Here is a 25,091-nt window from a genome sequence, read left to right on the forward strand (position 1 = left end):
AACACTGTGATGACACGGTTCATCGAGTATTGTGATGACAAGGGTCATAGCAAATTGTGATGACAGGTGTCATGGGGCCTTGTGATGACATTGATCATCTAGGAATTGTGATGAAAGGTATCATGGAGCACTGAGATGACTGGGGGAATGAACCATTGTTCTGAAAATTGTCCTGGATTATCGTGATGACAGCAGTCAAGGAGAATTGTGATGACAGGGATTATGCAGCATTGTGTTGACAAGGGTATGGACTATTGTGATGACAATGGTCGTGGAGCAAAGTGATGTAAGTTTTCATGGAACATCGTGATGAAAAGTGCCTGGGAGCATTGTGACGATAAAGGCCATTGAGCATTGTGATGACAAGTGTCATGGAGCATTGTAATGAAAGGTTTCATTGTGCACTGTGATGAAAAGGGGGATGGAGTATTGTGATGAAACTGGTCCTGGAGCATTGTGATAACAAATTCATGGAGCATTGTGATGACAGGCATCATGGAGCATTGTGATGACAAGTGTCATGCAATATTGTGCTGACACAGATCATGGAGCATTTTGATGAGAGTGGCCTTGGAAGACAGTGAGGCGAGACGTCATGGGGAATTAGGGTGACAGTGGTCAAGGAGCATTGTGATGAAAGTGTTCATGGAGCAATGCGATTATCAGGACAATGGAGCATTGTGAATACAAAGGCCATGGAACATTGAGATAACAGAGTTCATGGAGCATTGTGATGACAAGTGTCCTGGAACCTAGTGATGACACGGTTCATACAGCATTGAGATGTCAAGGGCCAAGGCGAATTGTGATGACACGTGTCATGGGGCCTTGTGATGACATTGGTCATCTTGCATTGTGATGACAGTTGTCATGTAGAATTTTGATTAAAGGTATCATGGAGCACTGTGATGACAAAGGACAAGGAATATTTTGATGACAAGGGTCATTGAGCAATGGGATGACACAGGAAAGGCGTATTATGATCACAAGTGTTCTGGAGCATTGTGATGACAAGGGCATGGAGCATTCTAATTACAAGGGCCATGGAGCATTGTGATGTCAACGGCATGGAGCATTGTGATGACAGGGTTCTTGGAGCATTGTGATGACAATGGTCATCAAGCATTGTGATGACAGGGGTCAAAGAGCATTGTGATGAGAAAAACCATAGAGCATAGTGATGTCAGAGGCCATGGAACATTGTGATGACAAGGCCATGGACCATTCTTATGACAAGGGTCATGGAGCATTGTGATGACAAATGACGTGGAGCATTGTGATGACAAGTGTCATGGGGCATTTTGATGACATTGGCATGGAGCATTATGATGACAAGAGTTCTGGAGCATTTTGATGACAAGCGCATGGAGCATTGTGATGACAAGGCCCATGGAACATTGTGATGAAAAGGACAGGGAACATTGTGATGAATGGGTTCATGGAGCATTGTGATGAAGGTGCCATGGAGCATTGAGATGACAGGCGTCATTAGGAATGGTGATGACATTGGTCATGGATCATTGTGATGAAAGTGATCATGGAGCAATATGATAACAGGGGCCATGGAGCATTGTGATGACAGGTGTATTGGAGCATTGTGATGAAAGTCGTCATGGATCATTGTGATGACATGTGCCCTGGAACACTGTGATGACACGGTTCATCGAGTATTGTGATGACAAGGGTCATAGCAAATTGTGATGACAGGTGTCATGGGGCCTTGTGATGACATTGATCATCTAGGAATTGTGATGAAAGGTATCATGGAGCACTGAGATGACTGGGGGAATGAACCATTGTTCTGAAAATTGTCCTGGATTATCGTGATGACAGCAGTCAAGGAGAATTGTGATGACAGGGATTATGCAGCATTGTGTTGACAAGGGTATGGACTATTGTGATGACAATGGTCGTGGAGCAAAGTGATGTAAGTTTTCATGGAACATCGTGATGAAAAGTGCCTGGGAGCATTGTGACGATAAAGGCCATTGAGCATTGTGATGACAAGTGTCATGGAGCATTGTAATGAAAGGTTTCATTGTGCACTGTGATGAAAAGGGGGATGGAGTATTGTGATGAAACTGGTCCTGGAGCATTGTGATAACAAATTCATGGAGCATTGTGATGACAGGCATCATGGAGCATTGTGATGACAAGTGTCATGCAATATTGTGCTGACACAGATCATGGAGCATTTTGATGAGAGTGGCCTTGGAAGACAGTGAGGCGAGACGTCATGGGGAATTAGGGTGACAGTGGTCAAGGAGCATTGTGATGAAAGTGTTCATGGAGCAATGCGATTATCAGGACAATGGAGCATTGTGAATACAAAGGCCATGGAACATTGAGATAACAGAGTTCATGGAGCATTGTGATGACAAGTGTCCTGGAACCTAGTGATGACACGGTTCATACAGCATTGAGATGTCAAGGGCCAAGGCGAATTGTGATGACACGTGTCATGGGGCCTTGTGATGACATTGGTCATCTTGCATTGTGATGACAGTTGTCATGTAGAATTTTGATTAAAGGTATCATGGAGCACTGTGATGACAAAGGACAAGGAATATTTTGATGACAAGGGTCATTGAGCAATGGGATGACACAGGAAAGGCGTATTATGATCACAAGTGTTCTGGAGCATTGTGATGACAAGGGCATGGAGCATTCTAATTACAAGGGCCATGGAGCATTGTGATGTCAACGGCATGGAGCATTGTGATGACAGGGTTCTTGGAGCATTGTGATGACAATGGTCATCAAGCATTGTGATGACAGGGGTCAAAGAGCATTGTGATGAGAAAAACCATAGAGCATAGTGATGTCAGAGGCCATGGAACATTGTGATGACAAGGCCATGGACCATTCTTATGACAAGGGTCATGGAGCATTGTGATGACAAATGACGTGGAGCATTGTGATGACAAGTGTCATGGGGCATTTTGATGACATTGGCATGGAGCATTATGATGACAAGAGTTCTGGAGCATTTTGATGACAAGCGCATGGAGCATTGTGATGACAAGGCCCATGGAACATTGTGATGAAAAGGACAGGGAACATTGTGATGAATGGGTTCATGGAGCATTGTGATGAAGGTGCCATGGAGCATTGAGATGACAGGCGTCATTAGGAATGGTGATGACATTGGTCATGGATCATTGTGATGAAAGTGATCATGGAGCAATATGATAACAGGGGCCATGGAGCATTGTGATGACAGGTGTATTGGAGCATTGTGATGAAAGTCGTCATGGATCATTGTGATGACATGTGCCCTGGAACACTGTGATGACACGGTTCATCGAGTATTGTGATGACAAGGGTCATAGCAAATTGTGATGACAGGTGTCATGGGGCCTTGTGATGACATTGATCATCTAGGAATTGTGATGAAAGGTATCATGGAGCACTGAGATGACTGGGGGAATGAACCATTGTTATGAAAATTGTCCTGGATTATCGTGATGACAGCAGTCAAGGAGAATTGTGATGACAGGGATTATGCAGCATTGTGTTGACAAGGGTATGGACTATTGTGATGACAATGGTCGTGGAGCAAAGTGATGTAAGTTTTCATGGAACATCGTGATGAAAAGTGCCTGGGAGCATTGTGACGATAAAGGCCATTGAGCATTGTGATGACAAGTGTCATGGAGCATTGTAATGAAAGGTTTCATTGTGCACTGTGATGAAAAGGGGGATGGAGTATTGTGATGAAACTGGTCCTGGAGCATTGTGATAGCAAATTCATGGAGCATTGTGATGACAGGCATCATGGAGCATTGTGATGACAAGTGTCATGCAATATTGTGCTGACACAGATCATGGAGCATTTTGATGAGAGTGGCCTTGGAAGACAGTGAGGCGAGACGTCATGGGGAATTAGGGTGACAGTGTTCAAGGAGCATTGTGATGAAAGTGTTCATGGAGCAATGTGATTATCAGGACAATGGAGCATTGTGAATACAAAGGCCATGGAACATTGAGATAACAGAGTTCATGGAGCATTGTGATGACAAGTGTCCTGGAACCTAGTGATGACACGGTTCATACAGCATTGAGATGTCAAGGGCCAAGGCGAATTGTGATGACACGTGTCATGGGGCCTTGTGATGACATTGGTCATCTTGCATTGTGATGACAGTTGTCATGTAGAATTTTGATTAAAGGTATCATGGAGCACTGTGATGACAAAGGACAAGGAATATTTTGATGACAAGGGTCATTGAGCAATGGGATGACACAGGAAAGGCGTATTATGATCACAAGTGTTCTGGAGCATTGTGATGACAAGGGCATGGAGCATTCTAATTACAAGGGCCATGGAGCATTGTGATGTCAACGGCATGGAGCATTGTGATGACAGGGTTCTTGGAGCATTGTGATGACAATGGTCATCAAGCATTGTGATGACAGGGGTCAAAGAGCATTGTGATGAGAAAAACCATAGAGCATAGTGATGTCAGAGGCCATGGAACATTGTGATGACAAGGCCATGGACCATTGTTATGACAAGGGTCATGGAGCATTGTGATGACAAATGACGTGGAGCATTGTGATGACAAGTGTCATGGGGCATTTTGATGACATTGGCATGGAGCATTATGATGACAAGAGTTCTGGAGCATTTTGATGACAAGCGCATGGAGCATTGTGATGACAGGGCCCATGGAACATTGTGATGAAAAGGACAGGGAACATTGTGATGAATGGGTTCATGGAGCATTGTGATGAAGGTGCCATGGAGCATTGAGATGACAGGCGTCATTAGGAATGGTGATGACATTGGTCATGGATCATTGTGATGAAAGTGATCATGGAGCAATATGATAACAGGGGCCATGGAGCATTGTGATGACAGGTGTATTGGAGCATTGTGATGAAAGTCGTCATGGATCATTGTGATGACATGTGCCCTGGAACACTGTGATGACACGGTTCATCGAGTATTGTGATGACAAGGGTCATAGCAAATTGTGATGACAGGTGTCATGGGGCCTTGTGATGACATTGATCATCTAGGAATTGTGATGAAAGGTATCATGGAGCACTGAGATGACTGGGGGAATGAACCATTGTTATGAAAATTGTCCTGGATTATCGTGATGACAGCAGTCAAGGAGAATTGTGATGACAGGGATTATGCAGCATTGTGTTGACAAGGGTATGGACTATTGTGATGACAATGGTCGTGGAGCAAAGTGATGTAAGTTTTCATGGAACATCGTGATGAAAAGTGCCTGGGAGCATTGTGACGATAAAGGCCATTGAGCATTGTGATGACAAGTGTCATGGAGCATTGTAATGAAAGGTTTCATTGTGCACTGTGATGAAAAGGGGGATGGAGTATTGTGATGAAACTGGTCCTGGAGCATTGTGATAACAAATTCATGGAGCATTGTGATGACAGGCATCATGGAGCATTGTGATGACAAGTGTCATGCAATATTGTGCTGACACAGATCATGGAGCATTTTGATGAGAGTGGCCTTGGAAGACAGTGAGGCGAGACGTCATGGGGAATTAGGGTGACAGTGTTCAAGGAGCATTGTGATGAAAGTGTTCATGGAGCAATGCGATTATCAGGACAATGGAGCATTGTGAATACAAAGGCCATGGAACATTGAGATAACAGAGTTCATGGAGCATTGTGATGACAAGTGTCCTGGAACCTAGTGATGACACGGTTCATACAGCATTGAGATGTCAAGGGCCAAGGCGAATTGTGATGACACGTGTCATGGGGCCTTGTGATGACATTGGTCATCTTGCATTGTGATGACAGTTGTCATGTAGAATTTTGATTAAAGGTATCATGGAGCACTGTGATGACAAAGGACAAGGAATATTTTGATGACAAGGGTCATTGAGCAATGGGATGACACAGGAAAGGCGTATTATGATCACAAGTGTTCTGGAGCATTGTGATGACAAGGGCATGGAGCATTCTAATTACAAGGGCCATGGAGCATTGTGATGTCAACGGCATGGAGCATTGTGATGACAGGGTTCTTGGAGCATTGTGATGACAATGGTCATCAAGCATTGTGATGACAGGGGTCAAAGAGCATTGTGATGAGAAAAACCATAGAGCATAGTGATGTCAGAGGCCATGGAACATTGTGATGACAAGGCCATGGACCATTGTTATGACAAGGGTCATGGAGCATTGTGATGACAAATGACGTGGAGCATTGTGATGACAAGTGTCATGGGGCATTTTGATGACATTGGCATGGAGCATTATGATGACAAGAGTTCTGGAGCATTTTGATGACAAGCGCATGGAGCATTGTGATGACAGGGCCCATGGAACATTGTGATGAAAAGGACAGGGAACATTGTGATGAATGGGTTCATGGAGCATTGTGATGAAGGTGCCATGGAGCATTGAGATGACAGGCGTCATTAGGAATGGTGATGACATTGGTCATGGATCATTGTGATGAAAGTGATCATGGAGCAATATGATAATAGGGGCCATGGAGCATTGTGATGACAGGTGTATTGGAGCATTGTGATGAAAGTCGTCATGGATCATTGTGATGACATGTGCCCTGGAACACTGTGATGACACGGTTCATCGAGTATTGTGATGACAAGGGTCATAGCAAATTGTGATGACAGGTGTCATGGGGCCTTGTGATGACATTGATCATCTAGGAATTGTGATGAAAGTTATCATGGAGCACTGAGATGACTGGGGGAATGAATCATTGTTCTGAAAATTGTCCTGGATTATCGTGATGACAGCAGTCAAGGAGAATTGTGATGACAGGGATTATGCAGCATTGTGTTGACAAGGGTATGGACTATTGTGATGACAATGGTCGTGGAGCAAAGTGATGTAAGTTTTCATGGAACATCGTGATGAAAAGTGCCTGGGAGCATTGTGACGATAAAGGCCATTGAGCATTGTGATGACAAGTGTCATGGAGCATTGTAATGAAAGGTTTCATTGTGCACTGTGATGAAAAGGGGGATGGAGTATTGTGATGAAACTGGTCCTGGAGCATTGTGATAACAAATTCATGGAGCATTGTGATGACAGGCATCATGGAGCATTGTGATGACAAGTGTCATGCAATATTGTGCTGACACAGATCATGGAGCATTTTGATGAGAGTGGCCTTGGAAGACAGTGAGGCGAGACGTCATGGGGAATTAGGGTGACAGTGGTCAAGGAGCATTGTGATGAAAGTGTTCATGGAGCAATGCGATTATCAGGACAATGGAGCATTGTGAATACAAAGGCCATGGAACATTGAGATAACAGAGTTCATGGAGCATTGTGATGACAAGTGTCCTGGAACCTAGTGATGACACGGTTCATACAGCATTGAGATGTCAAGGGCCAAGGCGAATTGTGATGACACGTGTCATGGGGCCTTGTGATGACATTGGTCATCTTGCATTGTGATGACAGTTGTCATGTAGAATTTTGATTAAAGGTATCATGGAGCACTGTGATGACAAAGGACAAGGAATATTTTGATGACAAGGGTCATTGAGCAATGGGATGACACAGGAAAGGCGTATTATGATCACAAGTGTTCTGGAGCATTGTGATGACAAGGGCATGGAGCATTCTAATTACAAGGGCCATGGAGCATTGTGATGTCAACGGCATGGAGCATTGTGATGACAGGGTTCTTGGAGCATTGTGATGACAATGGTCATCAAGCATTGTGATGACAGGGGTCAAAGAGCATTGTGATGAGAAAAACCATAGAGCATAGTGATGTCAGAGGCCATGGAACATTGTGATGACAAGGCCATGGACCATTCTTATGACAAGGGTCATGGAGCATTGTGATGACAAATGACGTGGAGCATTGTGATGACAAGTGTCATGGGGCATTTTGATGACATTGGCATGGAGCATTATGATGACAAGAGTTCTGGAGCATTTTGATGACAAGCGCATGGAGCATTGTGATGACAAGGCCCATGGAACATTGTGATGAAAAGGACAGGGAACATTGTGATGAATGGGTTCATGGAGCATTGTGATGAAGGTGCCATGGAGCATTGAGATGACAGGCGTCATTAGGAATGGTGATGACATTGGTCATGGATCATTGTGATGAAAGTGATCATGGAGCAATATGATAACAGGGGCCATGGAGCATTGTGATGACAGGTGTATTGGAGCATTGTGATGAAAGTCGTCATGGATCATTGTGATGACATGTGCCCTGGAACACTGTGATGACACGGTTCATCGAGTATTGTGATGACAAGGGTCATAGCAAATTGTGATGACAGGTGTCATGGGGCCTTGTGATGACATTGATCATCTAGGAATTGTGATGAAAGGTATCATGGAGCACTGAGATGACTGGGGGAATGAACCATTGTTATGAAAATTGTCCTGGATTATCGTGATGACAGCAGTCAAGGAGAATTGTGATGACAGGGATTATGCAGCATTGTGTTGACAAGGGTATGGACTATTGTGATGACAATGGTCGTGGAGCAAAGTGATGTAAGTTTTCATGGAACATCGTGATGAAAAGTGCCTGGGAGCATTGTGACGATAAAGGCCATTGAGCATTGTGATGACAAGTGTCATGGAGCATTGTAATGAAAGGTTTCATTGTGCACTGTGATGAAAAGGGGGATGGAGTATTGTGATGAAACTGGTCCTGGAGCATTGTGATAGCAAATTCATGGAGCATTGTGATGACAGGCATCATGGAGCATTGTGATGACAAGTGTCATGCAATATTGTGCTGACACAGATCATGGAGCATTTTGATGAGAGTGGCCTTGGAAGACAGTGAGGCGAGACGTCATGGGGAATTAGGGTGACAGTGTTCAAGGAGCATTGTGATGAAAGTGTTCATGGAGCAATGCGATTATCAGGACAATGGAGCATTGTGAATACAAAGGCCATGGAACATTGAGATAACAGAGTTCATGGAGCATTGTGATGACAAGTGTCCTGGAACCTAGTGATGACACGGTACATACAGCATTGAGATGTCAAGGGCCAAGGCGAATTGTGATGACACGTGTCATGGGGCCTTGTGATGACATTGGTCATCTTGCATTGTGATGACAGTTGTCATGTAGAATTTTGATTAAAGGTATCATGGAGCACTGTGATGACAAAGGACAAGGAATATTTTGATGACAAGGGTCATTGAGCAATGGGATGACACAGGAAAGGCGTATTATGATCACAAGTGTTCTGGAGCATTGTGATGACAAGGGCATGGAGCATTCTAATTACAAGGGCCATGGAGCATTGTGATGTCAACGGCATGGAGCATTGTGATGACAGGGTTCTTGGAGCATTGTGATGACAATGGTCATCAAGCATTGTGATGACAGGGGTCAAAGAGCATTGTGATGAGAAAAACCATAGAGCATAGTGATGTCAGAGGCCATGGAACATTGTGATGACAAGGCCATGGACCATTCTTATGACAAGGGTCATGGAGCATTGTGATGACAAATGACGTGGAGCATTGTGATGACAAGTGTCATGGGGCATTTTGATGACATTGGCATGGAGCATTATGATGACAAGAGTTCTGGAGCATTTTGATGACAAGCGCATGGAGCATTGTGATGACAAGGCCCATGGAACATTGTGATGAAAAGGACAGGGAACATTGTGATGAATGGGTTCATGGAGCATTGTGATGAAGGTGCCATGGAGCATTGAGATGACAGGCGTCATTAGGAATGGTGATGACATTGGTCATGGATCATTGTGATGAAAGTGATCATGGAGCAATATGATAACAGGGGCCATGGAGCATTGTGATGACAGGTGTATTGGAGCATTGTGATGAAAGTCGTCATGGATCATTGTGATGACATGTGCCCTGGAACACTGTGATGACACGGTTCATCGAGTATTGTGATGACAAGGGTCATAGCAAATTGTGATGACAGGTGTCATGGGGCCTTGTGATGACATTGATCATCTAGGAATTGTGATGAAAGGTATCATGGAGCACTGAGATGACTGGGGGAATGAACCATTGTTATGAAAATTGTCCTGGATTATCGTGATGACAGCAGTCAAGGAGAATTGTGATGACAGGGATTATGCAGCATTGTGTTGACAAGGGTATGGACTATTGTGATGACAATGGTCGTGGAGCAAAGTGATGTAAGTTTTCATGGAACATCGTGATGAAAAGTGCCTGGGAGCATTGTGACGATAAAGGCCATTGAGCATTGTGATGACAAGTGTCATGGAGCATTGTAATGAAAGGTTTCATTGTGCACTGTGATGAAAAGGGGGATGGAGTATTGTGATGAAACTGGTCCTGGAGCATTGTGATAACAAATTCATGGAGCATTGTGATGACAGGCATCATGGAGCATTGTGATGACAAGTGTCATGCAATATTGTGCTGACACAGATCATGGAGCATTTTGATGAGAGTGGCCTTGGAAGACAGTGAGGCGAGACGTCATGGGGAATTAGGGTGACAGTGGTCAAGGAGCATTGTGATGAAAGTGTTCATGGAGCAATGCGATTATCAGGACAATGGAGCATTGTGAATACAAAGGCCATGGAACATTGAGATAACAGAGTTCATGGAGCATTGTGATGACAAGTGTCCTGGAACCTAGTGATGACACGGTTCATACAGCATTGAGATGTCAAGGGCCAAGGCGAATTGTGATGACACGTGTCATGGGGCCTTGTGATGACATTGGTCATCTTGCATTGTGATGACAGTTGTCATGTAGAATTTTGATTAAAGGTATCATGGAGCACTGTGATGACAAAGGACAAGGAATATTTTGATGACAAGGGTCATTGAGCAATGGGATGACACAGGAAAGGCGTATTATGATCACAAGTGTTCTGGAGCATTGTGATGACAAGGGCATGGAGCATTCTAATTACAAGGGCCATGGAGCATTGTGATGTCAACGGCATGGAGCATTGTGATGACAGGGTTCTTGGAGCATTGTGATGACAATGGTCATCAAGCATTGTGATGACAGGGGTCAAAGAGCATTGTGATGAGAAAAACCATAGAGCATAGTGATGTCAGAGGCCATGGAACATTGTGATGACAAGGCCATGGACCATTGTTATGACAAGGGTCATGGAGCATTGTGATGACAAATGACGTGGAGCATTGTGATGACAAGTGTCATGGGGCATTTTGATGACATTGGCATGGAGCATTATGATGACAAGAGTTCTGGAGCATTTTGATGACAAGCGCATGGAGCATTGTGATGACAGGGCCCATGGAACATTGTGATGAAAAGGACAGGGAACATTGTGATGAATGGGTTCATGGAGCATTGTGATGAAGGTGCCATGGAGCATTGAGATGACAGGCGTCATTAGGAATGGTGATGACATTGGTCATGGATCATTGTGATGAAAGTGATCATGGAGCAATATGATAACAGGGGCCATGGAGCATTGTGATGACAGGTGTATTGGAGCATTGTGATGAAAGTCGTCATGGATCATTGTGATGACATGTGCCCTGGAACACTGTGATGACACGGTTCATCGAGTATTGTGATGACAAGGGTCATAGCAAATTGTGATGACAGGTGTCATGGGGCCTTGTGATGACATTGATCATCTAGGAATTGTGATGAAAGGTATCATGGAGCACTGAGATGACTGGGGGAATGAACCATTGTTATGAAAATTGTCCTGGATTATCGTGATGACAGCAGTCAAGGAGAATTGTGATGACAGGGATTATGCAGCATTGTGTTGACAAGGGTATGGACTATTGTGATGACAATGGTCGTGGAGCAAAGTGATGTAAGTTTTCATGGAACATCGTGATGAAAAGTGCCTGGGAGCATTGTGACGATAAAGGCCATTGAGCATTGTGATGACAAGTGTCATGGAGCATTGTAATGAAAGGTTTCATTGTGCACTGTGATGAAAAGGGGGATGGAGTATTGTGATGAAACTGGTCCTGGAGCATTGTGATAACAAATTCATGGAGCATTGTGATGACAGGCATCATGGAGCATTGTGATGACAAGTGTCATGCAATATTGTGCTGACACAGATCATGGAGCATTTTGATGAGAGTGGCCTTGGAAGACAGTGAGGCGAGACGTCATGGGGAATTAGGGTGACAGTGGTCAAGGAGCATTGTGATGAAAGTGTTCATGGAGCAATGCGATTATCAGGACAATGGAGCATTGTGAATACAAAGGCCATGGAACATTGAGATAACAGAGTTCATGGAGCATTGTGATGACAAGTGTCCTGGAACCTAGTGATGACACGGTTCATACAGCATTGAGATGTCAAGGGCCAAGGCGAATTGTGATGACACGTGTCATGGGGCCTTGTGATGACATTGGTCATCTTGCATTGTGATGACAGTTGTCATGTAGAATTTTGATTAAAGGTATCATGGAGCACTGTGATGACAAAGGACAAGGAATATTTTGATGACAAGGGTCATTGAGCAATGGGATGACACAGGAAAGGCGTATTATGATCACAAGTGTTCTGGAGCATTGTGATGACAAGGGCATGGAGCATTCTAATTACAAGGGCCATGGAGCATTGTGATGTCAACGGCATGGAGCATTGTGATGACAGGGTTCTTGGAGCATTGTGATGACAATGGTCATCAAGCATTGTGATGACACGGGTCAAAGAGCATTGTGATGAGAAAAACCATAGAGCATAGTGATGTCAGAGGCCATGGAACATTGTGATGACAAGGCCATGGACCATTGTTATGACAAGGGTCATGGAGCATTGTGATGACAAATGACGTGGAGCATTGTGATGACAAGTGTCATGGGGCATTTTGATGACATTGGCATGGAGCATTATGATGACAAGAGTTCTGGAGCATTTTGATGACAAGCGCATGGAGCATTGTGATGACAGGGCCCATGGAACATTGTGATGAAAAGGACAGGGAACATTGTGATGAATGGGTTCATGGAGCATTGTGATGAAGGTGCCATGGAGCATTGAGATGACAGGCGTCATTAGGAATGGTGATGACATTGGTCATGGATCATTGTGATGAAAGTGATCATGGAGCAATATGATAACAGGGGCCATGGAGCATTGTGATGACAGGTGTATTGGAGCATTGTGATGAAAGTCGTCATGGATCATTGTGATGACATGTGCCCTGGAACACTGTGATGACACGGTTCATCGAGTATTGTGATGACAAGGGTCATAGCAAATTGTGATGACAGGTGTCATGGGGCCTTGTGATGACATTGATCATCTAGGAATTGTGATGAAAGGTATCATGGAGCACTGAGATGACTGGGGGAATGAACCATTGTTATGAAAATTGTCCTGGATTATCGTGATGACAGCAGTCAAGGAGAATTGTGATGACAGGGATTATGCAGCATTGTGTTGACAAGGGTATGGACTATTGTGATGACAATGGTCGTGGAGCAAAGTGATGTAAGTTTTCATGGAACATCGTGATGAAAAGTGCCTGGGAGCATTGTGACGATAAAGGCCATTGAGCATTGTGATGACAAGTGTCATGGAGCATTGTAATGAAAGGTTTCATTGTGCACTGTGATGAAAAGGGGGATGGAGTATTGTGATGAAACTGGTCCTGGAGCATTGTGATAACAAATTCATGGAGCATTGTGATGACAGGCATCATGGAGCATTGTGATGACAAGTGTCATGCAATATTGTGCTGACACAGATCATGGAGCATTTTGATGAGAGTGGCCTTGGAAGACAGTGAGGCGAGACGTCATGGGGAATTAGGGTGACAGTGGTCAAGGAGCATTGTGATGAAAGTGTTCATGGAGCAATGCGATTATCAGGACAATGGAGCATTGTGAATACAAAGGCCATGGAACATTGAGATAACAGAGTTCATGGAGCATTGTGATGACAAGTGTCCTGGAACCTAGTGATGACACGGTTCATACAGCATTGAGATGTCAAGGGCCAAGGCGAATTGTGATGACACGTGTCATGGGGCCTTGTGATGACATTGGTCATCTTGCATTGTGATGACAGTTGTCATGTAGAATTTTGATTAAAGGTATCATGGAGCACTGTGATGACAAAGGACAAGGAATATTTTGATGACAAGGGTCATTGAGCAATGGGATGACACAGGAAAGGCGTATTATGATCACAAGTGTTCTGGAGCATTGTGATGACAAGGGCATGGAGCATTCTAATTACAAGGGCCATGGAGCATTGTGATGTCAACGGCATGGAGCATTGTGATGACAGGGTTCTTGGAGCATTGTGATGACAATGGTCATCAAGCATTGTGATGACAGGGGTCAAAGAGCATTGTGATGAGAAAAACCATAGAGCATAGTGATGTCAGAGGCCATGGAACATTGTGATGACAAGGCCATGGACCATTGTTATGACAAGGGTCATGGAGCATTGTGATGACAAATGACGTGGAGCATTGTGATGACAAGTGTCATGGGGCATTTTGATGACATTGGCATGGAGCATTATGATGACAAGAGTTCTGGAGCATTTTGATGACAAGCGCATGGAGCATTGTGATGACAGGGCCCATGGAACATTGTGATGAAAAGGACAGGGAACATTGTGATGAATGGGTTCATGGAGCATTGTGATGAAGGTGCCATGGAGCATTGAGATGACAGGCGTCATTAGGAATGGTGATGACATTGGTCATGGATCATTGTGATGAAAGTGATCATGGAGCAATATGATAACAGGGGCCATGGAGCATTGTGATGACAGGTGTATTGGAGCATTGTGATGAAAGTCGTCATGGATCATTGTGATGACATGTGCCCTGGAACACTGTGATGACACGGTTCATCGAGTATTGTGATGACAAGGGTCATAGCAAATTGTGATGACAGGTGTCATGGGGACTTGTGATGACATTGATCATCTAGGAATTGTGATGAAAGGTATCATGGAGCACTGAGATGACTGGGGGAATGAACCATTGTTATGAAAATTGTCCTGGATTATCGTGATGACAGCAGTCAAGGAGAATTGTGATGACAGGGATTATGCAGCATTGTGTTGACAAGGGTATGGACTATTGTGATGACAATGGTCGTGGAGCAAAGTGATGTAAGTTTTCATGGAACATCGTGATGAAAAGTGCCTGGGAGCATTGTGACGATAAAGGCCATTGAGCATTGTGATGACAAGTGTCATGGAGCATTGTAATGAAAGGTTTCATTGTGCACTGTGATGAAAAGGGGGATGGAGTATTGTGATGAAACTGGTCCTGGAGCATTGTGATAACAAATTCATGGAGCATTGTGATGACAGGCATCATGGAGCATTGTGATGACAAGTGTCATGCAATATTGTGCTGACACAGATCATGGAGCATTTTGATGAGAGTGGCCTTGGAAGACAGTGAGGCGAGACGTCATGGGGAATTAGGGTGGCAGTGTTCAAGGAGCATTGTGATGAAAGTGTTCATGGAGCAATGCGATTATCAGGACAATGGAGCATTGTGAATACAAAGGCCATGGAACATTGAGATAACAGAGTTCATGGAGCATTGTGATGACAAGTGTCCTGGAACCTAGTGATGACACGGTTCATACAGCATTGAGATGTCAAGGGCCAAGGCGAATTGTGATGACACGTGTCATGGGGCCTTGTGATGATATTGGTCATCTTGCATTGTGATGACAGTTGTCATGTAGAATTTTGATTAAAGGTATCATGGAGCACTGTGATGACAAAGGACAAGGAATATTTTGATGACAAGGGTCATTGAGCAATGGGATGACACAGGAAAGGCGTATTATGATCACAAGTGTTCTGGAGCATTGTGATGACAAGGGCATGGAGCATTCTAATTACAAGGGCCATGGAGCATTGTGATGTCAACGGCATGGAGCATTGTGATGACAGGGTTCTTGGAGCATTGTGATGACAATGGTCATCAAGCATTGTGATGACAGGGCTCAAAGAGCATTGTGATGAGAAAAACCATAGAGCATAGTGATGTCAGAGGCCATGGAACATTGTGATGACAAGGCCATGGACCATTGTTATGACAAGGGTCATGGAGCATTGTGATGACAAATGACGTGGAGCATTGTGATGACAAGTGTCATGGGGCATTTTGATGACATTGGCATGGAGCATTATGATGACAAGAGTTCTGGAGCATTTTGATGACAAGCGCATGGAGCATTGTGATGACAGGGCCCATGGAACATTGTGATGTAAAGGACAGGGAACATTGTGATGAATGGGTTCATGGAGCATTGTGATGAAGGTGCCATGGAGCATTGAGATGACAGGCGTCATTAGGAATGGTGATGACATTGGTCATGGATCATTGTGATGAAAGTGATCATGGAGCAATATGATAACAGGGGCCATGGAGCATTGTGATGACAGGTGTATTGGAGCATTGTGATGAAAGTCGTCATGGATCATTGTGATGACATGTGCCCTGGAACACTGTGATGACACGGTTCATCGAGTATTGTGATGACAAGGGTCATAGCAAATTGTGATGACAGGTGTCATGGGGCCTTGTGATGACATTGATCATCTAGGAATTGTGATGAAAGGTATCATGGAGCACTGAGATGACTGGGGGAATGAATCATTGTTCTAAAAATTGTCCTGGATTATCGTGATGACAGCAGTCAAGGAGAATTGTGATGACAGGGATTATGCAGCATTGTGTTGACAAGGGTATGGACTATTGTGATGACAATGGTCGTGGAGCAAAGTGATGTAAGTTTTCATGGAACATCGTGATGAAAAGTGCCTGGGAGCATTGTGACGATAAAGGCCATTGAGCATTGTGATGACAAGTGTCATGGAGCATTGTAATGAAAGGTTTCATTGTGCACTGTGATGAAAAGGGGGATGGAGTATTGTGATGAAACTGGTCCTGGAGCATTGTGATAACAAATTCATGGAGCATTGTGATGACAGGCATCATGGAGCATTGTGATGACAAGTGTCATGCAATATTGTGCTGACACAGATCATGGAGCATTTTGATGAGAGTGGCCTTGGAAGACAGTGAGGCGAGACGTCATGGGGAATTAGGGTGACAGTGGTCAAGGAGCATTGTGATGAAAGTGTTCATGGAGCAATGCGATTATCAGGACAATGGAGCATTGTGAATACAAAGGCCATGGAACATTGAGATAACAGAGTTCATGGAGCATTGTGATGACAAGTGTCCTGGAACCTAGTGATGACACGGTTCATACAGCATTGAGATGTCAAGGGCCAAGGCGAATTGTGATGACACGTGTCATGGGGCCTTGTGATGACATTGGTCATCTTGCATTGTGATGACAGTTGTCATGTAGAATTTTGATTAAAGGTATCATGGAGCACTGTGATGACAAAGGACAAGGAATATTTTGATGACAAGGGTCATTGAGCAATGGGATGACACAGGAAAGGCGTATTATGATCACAAGTGTTCTGGAGCATTGTGATGACAAGGGCATGGAGCATTCTAATTACAAGGGCCATGGAGCATTGTGATGTCAACGGCATGGAGCATTGTGATGACAGGGTTCTTGGAGCATTGTGATGACAATGGTCATCAAGCATTGTGATGACAGGGGTCAAAGAGCATTGTGATGAGAAAAACCATAGAGCATAGTGATGTCAGAGGCCATGGAACATTGTGATGACAAGGCCATGGACCATTGTTATGACAAGGGTCATGGAGCATTGTGATGACAAATGACGTGGAGCATTGTGATGACAAGTGTCATGGGGCATTTTGATGACATTGGCATGGAGCATTATGATGACAAGAGTTCTGGAGCATTTTGATGACAAGCGCATGGAGCATTGTGATGACAGGGCCCATGGAACATTGTGATGAAAAGGACAGGGAACATTGTGATGAATGGGTTCATGGAGCATTGTGATGAAGGTGCCATGGAGCATTGAGATGACAGGCGTCATTAGGAATGGTGATGACATTGGTCATGGATCATTGTGATGAAAGTGATCATGGAGCAATATGATAATAGGGGCCATGGAGCATTGTGATGACAGGTGTATTGGAGCATTGTGATGAAAGTCGTCATGGATCATTGTGATGACATGTGCCCTGGAACACTGTGATGACACGGTTCATCGAGTATTGTGATGACAAGGGTCATAGCAAATTGTGATGACAGGTGTCATGGGGCCTTGTGATGACATTGATCATCTAGGAATTGTGATGAAAGGTATCATGGAGCACTGAGATGACTGGGGGAATGAACCATTGTTCTGAAAATTGTCCTGGATTATCGTGATGACAGCAGTCAAGGAGAATTGTGATGACAGGGATTATGCAGCATTGTGTTGACAAGGGTATGGACTATTGTGATGACAATGGTCGTGGAGCAAAGTGATGTAAGTTTTCATGGAACATCGTGATGAAAAGTGCCTGGGAGCATTGTGACGATAAAGGCCATTGAGCATTGTGATGACAAGTGTCATGGAGCATTGTAATGAAAGGTTTCATTGTGCACTGTGATGAAAAGGGGGATGGAGTATTGTGATGAAACTGGTCCTGGAGCATTGTGATAGCAAATTCATGGAGCATTGTGATGACAGGCATCATGGAGCATTGTGATGACAAGTGTCATGCAATATTGTGCTGACACAGATCATGGAGCATTTTGATGAGAGTGGCCTTGGAAGACAGTGAGGCGAGACGTCATGGGGAATTAGGGTGACAGTGTTCAAGGAGCATTGTGATGAAAGTGTTCATGGAGCAATGCGATTATCAGGACAATGGAGCATTGTGAATACAAAGGCCATGGAACATTGAGATAACAGAGTTCATGGAGCATTGTGATGACAAGTGTCCTGGAACCTAGTGATGACACGGTTCATACAGCATTGAGATGTCAAGGGCCAAGGCGAATTGTGATGACACGTGTCATGGGGCCTTGTGATGACATTGGTCATCTTGCATTGTGATGACAGTTGTCATGTAGAATTTTGATTAAAGGTATCATGGAGCACTGTGATGACAAAGGACAAGGAATATTTTGATGACAAGGGTCATTGAGCAATGGGATGACACAGGAAAGGCGTATTATGATCACAAGTGTTCTGGAGCATTGTGATGACAAGGGCATGGAGCATTCTAATTACAAGGGCCATGGAGCATTGTGATGTCAACGGCATGGAGCATTGTGATGACAGGGTTCTTGGAGCATTGTGATGACAATGGTCATCAAGCATTGTGATGACAGGGGTCAAAGAGCATTGTGATGAGAAAAACCATAGAGCATAGTGATGTCAGAGGCCATGGAACATTGTGATGACAAGGCCATGGACCATTGTTATGACAAGGGTCATGGAGCATTGTGATGACAAATGACGTGGAGCATTGTGATGACAAGTGTCATGGGGCACTTTGATGATATTGGCATGGAGCATTATGATGACAAGAGTTCTGGAGCATTTTGATGACAAGCGCATGGAGCATTGTGATGACAGGGCCCATGGAACATTGTGATGAAAAGGACAGGGAACATTGTGATGAATGGGTTCATGGAGCATTGTGATGAAGGTGCCATGGAGCATTGAGATGACAGGCGTCATTAGGAATGGTGATGACATTGGTCATGGATCATTGTGATGAAAGTGATCATGGAGCAATATGATAATAGGGGCCATGGAGCATTGTGATGACAGGTGTATTGGAGCATTGTGATGAAAGTCGTCATGGATCATTGTGATGACATGTGCCCTGGAACACTGTGATGACACGGTTCATCGAGTATTGTGATGACAAGGGTCATAGCAAATTGTGATGACAGGTGTCATGGGGCCTTGTGATGACATTGATCATCTAGGAATTGTGATGAAAGGTATCATGGAGCACTGAGATGACTGGGGGAATGAACCATTGTTCTGAAAATTGTCCTGGATTATCGTGATGACAGCAGTCAAGGAGAATTGTGATGACAGGGATTATGCAGCATTGTGTTGACAAGGGTATGGACTATTGTGATGACAATGGTCGTGGAGCAAAGTGATGTAAGTTTTCATGGAACATCGTGATGAAAAGTGCCTGGGAGCATTGTGACGATAAAGGCCATTGAGCATTGTGATGACAAGTGTCATGGAGCATTGTAATGAAAGGTTTCATTGTGCACTGTGATGAAAAGGGGGATGGAGTATTGTGATGAAACTGGTCCTGGAGCATTGTGATAGCAAATTCATGGAGCATTGTGATGACAGGCATCATGGAGCATTGTGATGACAAGTGTCATGCAATATTGTGCTGACACAGATCATGGAGCATTTTGATGAGAGTGGCCTTGGAAGACAGTGAGGCGAGACGTCATGGGGAATTAGGGTGACAGTGTTCAAGGAGCATTGTGATGAAAGTGTTCATGGAGCAATGCGATTATCAGGACAATGGAGCATTGTGAATACAAAGGCCATGGAACATTGAGATAACAGAGTTCATGGAGCATTGTGATGACAAGTGTCCTGGAACCTAGTGATGACACGGTTCATACAGCATTGAGATGTCAAGGGCCAAGGCGAATTGTGATGACACGTGTCATGGGGCCTTGTGATGACATTGGTCATCTTGCATTGTGATGACAGTTGTCATGTAGAATTTTGATTAAAGGTATCATGGAGCACTGTGATGACAAAGGACAAGGAATATTTTGATGACAAGGGTCATTGAGCAATGGGATGACACAGGAAAGGCGTATTATGATCACAAGTGTTCTGGAGCATTGTGATGACAAGGGCATGGAGCATTCTAATTACAAGGGCCATGGAGCATTGTGATGTCAACGGCATGGAGCATTGTGATGACAGGGTTCTTGGAGCATTGTGATGACAATGGTCATCAAGCATTGTGATGACAGGGGTCAAAGAGCATTGTGATGAGAAAAACCATAGAGCATAGTGATGTCAGAGGCCATGGAACATTGTGATGACAAGGCCATGGACCATTCTTATGACAAGGGTCATGGAGCATTGTGATGACAAATGACGTGGAGCATTGTGATGACAAGTGTCATGGGGCATTTTGATGACATTGGCATGGAGCATTATGATGACAAGAGTTCTGGAGCATTTTGATGACAAGCGCATGGAGCATTGTGATGACAAGGCCCATGGAACATTGTGATGAAAAGGACAGGGAACATTGTGATGAATGGGTTCATGGAGCATTGTGATGAAGGTGCCATGGAGCATTGAGATGACAGGCGTCATTAGGAATGGTGATGACATTGGTCATGGATCATTGTGATGAAAGTGATCATGGAGCAATATGATAACAGGGGCCATGGAGCATTGTGATGACAGGTGTATTGGAGCATTGTGATGAAAGTCGTCATGGATCATTGTGATGACATGTGCCCTGGAACACTGTGATGACACGGTTCATCGAGTATTGTGATGACAAGGGTCATAGCAAATTGTGATGACAGGTGTCATGGGGCCTTGTGATGACATTGATCATCTAGGAATTGTGATGAAAGGTATCATGGAGCACTGAGATGACTGGGGGAATGAACCATTGTTATGAAAATTGTCCTGGATTATCGTGATGACAGCAGTCAAGGAGAATTGTGATGACAGGGATTATGCAGCATTGTGTTGACAAGGGTATGGACTATTGTGATGACAATGGTCGTGGAGCAAAGTGATGTAAGTTTTCATGGAACATCGTGATGAATAGTGCCTGGGAGCATTGTGACGATAAAGGCCATTGAGCATTGTGATGACAAGTGTCATGGAGCATTGTAATGAAAGGTTTCATTGTGCACTGTGATGAAAAGGGGGATGGAGTATTGTGATGAAACTGATCCTGGAGCATTGTGATAACAAATTCATGGAGCATTGTGATGAGAGGCATCATGGAGCATTGTGATGACAGGCATCATGGAGCATTGTGATGACAAGTGTCATGCAATATTGTGCTGACACAGATCATGGAGCATTTTGATGAGAGTGGCCTTGGAAGACAGTGAGGCGAGACGTCATGGGGAATTAGGGTGACAGTGTTCAAGGAGCATTGTGATGAAAGTGTTCATGGAGCAATGCGATTATCAGGACAATGGAGCATTGTGAATACAAAGGCCATGGAACATTGAGATAACAGAGTTCATGGAGCATTGTGATGACAAGTGTCCTGGAACCTAGTGATGACACGGTTCATACAGCATTGAGATGTCAAGGGCCAAGGCGAATTGTGATGACACGTGTCATGGGGCCTTGTGATGACATTGGTCATCTTGCATTGTGATGACAGTTGTCATGTAGAATTTTGATTAAAGGTATCATGGAGCACTGTGATGACAAAGGACAAGGAATATTTTGATGACAAGGGTCATTGAGCAATGGGATGACACAGGAAAGGCGTATTATGATCACAAGTGTTCTGGAGCATTGTGATGACAAGGGCATGGAGCATTCTAATTACAAGGGCCATGGAGCATTGTGATGTCAACGGCATGGAGCATTGTGATGACAGGGTTCTTGGAGCATTGTGATGACAATGGTCATCAAGCATTGTGATGACAGGGGTCAAAGAGCATTGTGATGAGAAAAACCATAGAGCATAGTGATGTCAGAGGCCATGGAACATTGTGATGACAAGGCCATGGACCATTGTTATGACAAGGGTCATGGAGCATTGTGATGACAAATGACGTGGAGCATTGTGATGACAAGTGTCATGGGGCATTTTGATGACATTGGCATGGAGCATTATGATGACAAGAGTTCTGGAGCATTTTGATGACAAGCGCATGGAGCATTGTGATGACAGGGCCCATGGAACATTGTGATGAAAAGGACAGGGAACATTGTGATGAATGGGTTCATGGAGCATTGTGATGAAGGTGCCATGGAGCATTGAGATGACAGGCGTCATTAGGAATGGTGATGACATTGGTCATGGATCATTGTGATGAAAGTGATCATGGAGCAATATGATAATAGGGGCCATGGAGCATTGTGATGACAGGTGTATTGGAGCATTGTGATGAAAGTCGTCATGGATCATTGTGATGACATGTGCCCTGGAACACTGTGATGACACGGTTCATCGAGTATTGTGATGACAAGGGTCATAGCAAATTGTGATGACAGGTGTCATGGGGCCTTGTGATGACATTGATCATCTAGGAATTGTGATGAAAGGTATCATGGAGCACTGAGATGACTGGGGGAATGAACCATTGTTCTGAAAATTGTCCTGGATTATCGTGATGACAGCAGTCAAGGAGAATTGTGATGACAGGGATTATGCAGCATTGTGTTGACAAGGGTATGGACTATTGTGATGACAATGGTCGTGGAGCAAAGTGATGTAAGTTTTCATGGAACATCGTGATGAAAAGTGCCTGGGAGCATTGTGACGATAAAGGCCATTGAGCATTGTGATGACAAGTGTCATGGAGCATTGTAATGAAAGGTTTCATTGTGCACTGTGATGAAAAGGGGGATGGAGTATTGTGATGAAACTGGTCCTGGAGCATTGTGATAGCAAATTCATGGAGCATTGTGATGACAGGCATCATGGAGCATTGTGATGACAAGTGTCATGCAATATTGTGCTGACACAGATCATGGAGCATTTTGATGAGAGTGGCCTTGGAAGACAGTGAGGCGAGACGTCATGGGGAATTAGGGTGACAGTGTTCAAGGAGCATTGTGATGAAAGTGTTCATGGAGCAATGCGATTATCAGGACAATGGAGCATTGTGAATACAAAGGCCATGGAACATTGAGATAACAGAGTTCATGGAGCATTGTGATGACAAGTGTCCTGGAACCTAGTGATGACACGGTTCATACAGCATTGAGATGTCAAGGGCCAAGGCGAATTGTGATGACACGTGTCATGGGGCCTTGTGATGACATTGGTCATCTTGCATTGTGATGACAGTTGTCATGTAGAATTTTGATTAAAGGTATCATGGAGCACTGTGATGACAAAGGACAAGGAATATTTTGATGACAAGGGTCATTGAGCAATGGGATGACACAGGAAAGGCGTATTATGATCACAAGTGTTCTGGAGCATTGTGATGACAAGGGCATGGAGCATTCTAATTACAAGGGCCATGGAGCATTGTGATGTCAACGGCATGGAGCATTGTGATGACAGGGTTCTTGGAGCATTGTGATGACAATGGTCATCAAGCATTGTGATGACAGGGGTCAAAGAGCATTGTGATGAGAAAAACCATAGAGCATAGTGATGTCAGAGGCCATGGAACATTGTGATGACAAGGCCATGGACCATTCTTATGACAAGGGTCATGGAGCATTGTGATGACAAATGACGTGGAGCATTGTGATGACAAGTGTCATGGGGCATTTTGATGACATTGGCATGGAGCATTATGATGACAAGAGTTCTGGAGCATTTTGATGACAAGCGCATGGAGCATTGTGATGACAGGGCCCATGGAACATTGTGATGAAAAGGACAGGGAACATTGTGATGAATGGGTTCATGGAGCATTGTGATGAAGGTGCCATGGAGCATTGAGATGACAGGCGTCATTAGGAATGGTGATGACATTGGTCATGGATCATTGTGATGAAAGTGATCATGGAGCAATATGATAATAGGGGCCATGGAGCATTGTGATGACAGGTGTATTGGAGCATTGTGATGAAAGTCGTCATGGATCATTGTGATGACATGTGCCCTGGAACACTGTGATGACACGGTTCATCGAGTATTGTGATGACAAGGGTCATAGCAAATTGTGATGACAGGTGTCATGGGGCCTTGTGATGACATTGATCATCTAGGAATTGTGATGAAAGGTATCATGGAGCACTGAGATGACTGGGGGAATGAACCATTGTTCTGAAAATTGTCCTGGATTATCGTGATGACAGCAGTCAAGGAGAATTGTGATGACAGGGATTATGCAGCATTGTGTTGACAAGGGTATGGACTATTGTGATGACAATGGTCGTGGAGCAAAGTGATGTAAGTTTTCATGGAACATCGTGATGAAAAGTGCCTGGGAGCATTGTGACGATAAAGGCCATTGAGCATTGTGATGACAAGTGTCATGGAGCATTGTAATGAAAGGTTTCATTGTGCACTGTGATGAAAAGGGGGATGGAGTATTGTGATGAAACTGGTCCTGGA

This window comes from Balaenoptera physalus (assembly GCF_965194825.1).
Source record: "Balaenoptera physalus genome assembly, chromosome: 19".
Classification (NCBI taxonomy): Eukaryota; Metazoa; Chordata; class Mammalia; order Artiodactyla; family Balaenopteridae; genus Balaenoptera; species Balaenoptera physalus.